Source organism: Montipora capricornis, chromosome 6 (assembly GCF_036669925.1).
Source record: "Montipora capricornis isolate CH-2021 chromosome 6, ASM3666992v2, whole genome shotgun sequence".
NCBI lineage: Eukaryota > Metazoa > Cnidaria > Anthozoa > Scleractinia > Acroporidae > Montipora > Montipora capricornis.
In genome coordinates, this window is record NC_090888.1 from 16641786 (window position 1) to 16647298 (window position 5513).

Here is a 5513-nt window from a genome sequence, read left to right on the forward strand (position 1 = left end):
CAAATTTCGATTTATTAAACAGCTCGACCAAGGGGGCCTGCGTATTAAGGACGGCGCCTACTATTATTATTGCGCATACGTTCTGCGCATCTCGAGATAGTCGGATTTCCTATGGGTGGTGCTTATTAATACAGGGATATTTTTGCGCGGTTTAAAACTATACGGAAATAGTAGATCTTAGTAAGTACTCTTGGTATCCAAAGAGAAATCTGGGGGTAACAATGCATTTTTGAGAGATAACTAAGCTTCAACTTGAGACAGAACGCCATACATTGCTTTGTATTTTAAAGCTCTTTACTAATATTATTTATTATCTTTCAAAAATGCGTGGTTACTCCCAATTTTCTTTTTGGATTTCAATAACACTCGTTCAGATCTACATTTTCTCCATAATCATAAACCGGGGCAAAAATACCTTTGATTTAGTAGGCACCGTCCTTAATAGACCATTTTCGAATTCTCACGGCTGGATTGGATCTAACATGGAATGGAGGCTAATGCGGGCAGATCTTTTCAAATGCAAATAAATTTGCCCGCATTAGCCTCCACCTCATGCTAGATCCAGTCCAACCGTTAGAATACGAAACTGGCCTATTAAGACTTAATTAGTCCTCTCAAAAGTATTGCGAACGATCAAATCAAGAAGGCCTTCAATTAATGGGGATTTCGGCTCATCGGCTGACTAGTAAACAGACTCCTAAATGATTAAATCTCACGAGATCCTTGTGTTTTGCACGGCTGTGGAGCTCCTGTAGTGTATTTTCAATGCCAACGCTTCGGGATTTCGAAGCCTTCACATTAGGGCCGTTTTTACGAGAGAAAATAAGCCGCGGCTAACTCTGGCCGCGGCTTACGTAAGCCGCGAAAGGAACTATTTATACGAGTATAAACTCCCCGGCCAGGATAAGCCGCGGCTTGAGAAAGCCGTGAACGTAGATTTTGTACCATTTATACGGGGTGTTCGCGGCTTAAGCAAGCCGCGGCTTATTTTCTCTCGTATAAACGGCCCTATTATTGCAGAAGCAAGTGCGATAGACTATTTGTAGCTGTTCCTTCAATTTTAACATCACTTTCTGGAAAACGTTAAATACACAAGCACCAACAACAAGGTGTTATTATCACCGGACAGAAAATTGTGTTGGAAAACCTAGTAATTTCGGCGGGCTTGTTAGACAACAACATTCGTTCGGATTTCAGGTACTCTGAAATTTACTAGAAGCACTTTTGTTCACAGCATTTGGAATATTTGCCTTAAAATCTTATCGTCGCGGGAAATTTTTACGAGAACATTTCCATAGTTGGGTTTGGAAGCCGCCTTCAGGAAGAGTATCTATTTACTAATATTGGTCAACATTATCGTTATTTACCTTGTCAAATTGCTTTAGATTCTCTTGCCCAAAGTTCAGTTTCGCTGTGAAAGACCAAACATTTTCTTGGTCAATTTATGACATGCTGTTTTCAAAATGCAGGGGCCGGTTTGTCTGCGGTCAACGCTCATGGCCATCCCTCAAACTGACATTTCCCTTCTATTCAACTTACACGACGTACAATCTACTTTAGACCTCAAATCTACTTCAACGACACAAACATTTTAAACAAGCAGAGAAGATTCACAATAGGCGAGGCAAAGAGTTGCACCCGGATCGATGGCTTCTCCTTGCAGTTTCCGATACCCACTAGAGTAACGAGACAAGCTCCCGGAAAGTCGAATTTTTTAGAGTATTGACATAGTGGTACCCAGCAAAACAATTGAACGCTAATCGTCTTCAAAGGGGTTTTTAGACCTAAATACCGTAGATCAGCGCGGCTTAGCTTAGAAAAGCTATTTCTTGTTGAACTAAAGCTCTAATTCTGCGTGTTTTCATTCTCTTTACAGAGGTAACCTTGTCGTAATAAGATGGGATACTAGGTCGTGTAATTGTTACGAAATGTCCAATGTCATTTTGATGGATGACCATGAGTGTTGACTGTCTGCAAGCCTTTCCTTCTTGTCTCGCCCCACTTTTCGCGCGGCCAACACATTAAAAGTCTTCCATATCCCCCCACGAAAACGCTTGCTACGCAGGCTAATGGCTCAGTTGCAAGGAAGTGAACAATTCCCACCCTGGCCAGAGTTTTTCTCTGTCCTTATGTGGGCCCATTTCCATGAGTAAATAAAATTGTAAATGCTTTCTTTATAGTGGAAGTACACTTAGCTATTAAGCTAGTTTACAGGCACTCCACTGTTAACAAGGTGAAAGTAACAATTCAAACTTAACAGAAACATTATTAAGAACCCCAACAGGCGGGAGGCAACCAGTTGGCTATTTACAAAGCGTGGTACAGTTGAATCCGGGACAACCGGAAACAAATCCAAACCAGAGGTTAGAACGGGATTTGAACCCGGAGCAGCCGCATGCAAACCCAACGCCCTAACCACTGGACCACACTGCCTCCACAAGTGAGTAGGGCTAACGCTCACATTACACTCTAATAGTTAAGTCTAATGGATCAGTTGGTTGAGTATCGTACTTCCACCCGTAAAGGCTCGAACCACCGCCAGACCAACATTCGGTTATTAGAGTAACTGAGGAGAAAGCGCTACCGTCGTAATGACATCTGCAAATGGTTATACTTTCTAGGACGACAAACCGTGGGCCCTGTCTCAGAACTCTTCTTCACAACCCTCTGGGACAAAAAAGAATCCACACTTTATTCGCAAAGAGTAGGGCATGGAGTTACTGGCGTTGTGGTCTGGCGTTGTGGTCTGGCTGGTAGAGTAAATTTTCGGAAATATGACATGTAGCTACTCTAAACTCCGACCGTAAAGAAAGAGATGGTGATGATGAAACCATCACAACAGTGACATGAAAAGAAAGACTGAAAGACAATAACGTGCCCACATTCTGAAAGATTTTGCATCATGGTTGAGATCATCTATGTGTAAAACAATCAAGGTAACAAAGGCTTGGCATCAAACTGTAAACAACAGGCAAAAGAAACATTCCGGCTCTGGTGAGCTCAAAAAAAAAAAAAAGATAATCTGGTACTTGTCATTGTCTTGACAGTCTGAGATGGTTTAGTAAGCAGAATGAAAATCAGGAACCATCACACCAAAAATGCCAATTATCCACACCTGACAAGGTGTCTTTAACCGCTCTGTTTACGCTGTTGTCAACGTCATTACCTTCCAAATTAACTGTTGGAAGATAACTTGAAGTGCTATTTTCTACCCCATGCAAACCATGTGAGCGTTAGCCCTACTAATGGAATTGAGCCCACACAAGGACAGAGAAAAAGTCTGACCAGGGTGGGAATTGAACCCACGACCTTCGGGTTAGATCACCGCTGCTCTAGTGACTGAGCTACAAGGTCAGACAGGACCTGATGAGTACGGGCTATTGACCCATAGCCCTTGTGGGCTACGGGTCCAATAGTTAGTTCTGTTGAAATATAAGTGCCACACGGCCAACGTTTGCAAAAACATTTACCTTACCTCAGTGTGATACTTTCAATTGCCCTTCATCCTGCAAAGACAGCAAAAAAAGCTTCATAACAGCCAGAGGTTACATGTATGTTTTATGCAGATTTTGTGTATAAAAATCAGTGGATTGGGATTGCAATCGAAGTGGGCTGACGAGTATGGGAAAGAGGCCTCTGCATGCCATGGGTCGAAACTCACTTTCATCCAACCGTCGTCCACGACCTCAGATGGCATTGTTCAAAATGCATGCCCCATGATATGTTTGCTGACTGTGACTTGAGCCCACTGTGACCCACGCATTCCTTCAGTAATTCCGCTGTTGTTAAGTGAGCCCGCACAACACAAAGTTTAACTTGAGGATAACCGCGGCGCAACACAGTGAGTTTCAACCTGCGGCAGAGGTCTCTTTTCCCGTACTCATCAGCGCAGTGAACAAAACAAGAAGACACCTCTGCTGGCAGGGAAGTTCAAGTTCTACAATCATTTGTGAAAGTTTCAAGTAAGTAGTAACTCTCATGCTGCATATGTCAATAAAAATAACGCCTGAATCCCTTATACATGTATTTGAACCATTCATGTGCAAATTTTGATAAATTTTGTGAAACTGTGTTTCATAATGTTGACTGATTTACAGTCAACAGGGTCTGAAAGGGGTTTCGCGTGATCCGTGAGTTGATGCCAAAAAAAACCTTGAATCGGGAAAACTGAAGAAATACAGCTGTGATTCGTGAATAATATATTAACCGTGACGCGTGATCCTTTAAAGTTTTAGTGCGTGAATCAAGATTTCTGCCTTTATAATGTCGTGAACATCAGTCAACCCTTCACGAATACATGTAATTTGTCTGTCAAGATGGTTCGAAACGGGTCTTCTGTCATTGTCATGTACTGAAATAATCTACCGTTGCTGTGTTTCGTACTTGACCTCTCTTGACTCATTTGTAGTTGACATGAACTGAGATGAGAGAAGCGTTGAAAGACGACATGTTGTAATCATCTGTCCAAGTCAGTGCCAATCAGAGCTTGCTTCGTTAGAAAATGAAAAGCTGCCTGTCAAATTTGTAACATGTGTTCACGTCCGGGTCGCCTGGACGTTTTCACATGCGAATTCTTGCAATGACGAGCGCCCAAGTAATCGTACCGTCTAAACTAACTCGAACTTTATGACAGGTCGTTAACATCATAAAAAAATCAACGACCACGGAAGTTTTGAAGTTACAAAACAAAATGTGAAAGACAAGAATTGTATAGTTAGGATATAAGAACAATGAACTTCATTTATACTTTATCAAAGTCAAACAAAGAGCGAAGAATCGTCGGGTTATGGATTCCTGGAATCGTTGATTTCATCACCAACTTTTTGTTGCCTTCCCATCTCAGGGTCAACTGATACGACCCAGGGGCGGATCCAGAAATTCCTGAAAGAGAGGGCCGAAGAAATTGCGGCGAGAGCACTAAAGGAATTCAGAATGTCGAAAGCAAAGTTCAAAACTGGCACGCAGATTTGAATACTCTGTTCAAATTTCAAAACAACTGGTCGCGCATGACATACATGTCATGATGTGGCTTGACTGTATTCATTTGATTGTTCGTTGGAGTGTGTGATGAGTAGATAACTAGCCCTCAATTTTTCTTACATTATACATTGGTTTAGACCCCACCTTCAGGATAAAAATCCCACAATCAAATTCCATTGTATTGCTTTAAGGGTCCCCTCTGCAATGTTCTGCTTCCATTCTTGGGTGTCGCATTCCCTTCCAATGAATATATGACCTTTCTTTATGAAACCCCTGCAAAATGTGCCAAAAAAGTTGATAAAAAATGATGCTTGGTAAGTGATTGACACATTAACTCACCAAAACCAGCCGCATATGGGAAAAAGGTCAATTGCTATAGCATAGTTAACCTATTGGCCCGTGGGAGTGAGACTTAATGCCAGACGATTTTACTCGTCAATTTCAAACTGGTGGTTCAGGAGTCAGTGGGTTCACAAAATCAGTCAGAATTTAAGATAATCATTTATTTATTCTTTTTTTTTTTTTCGGAAAAT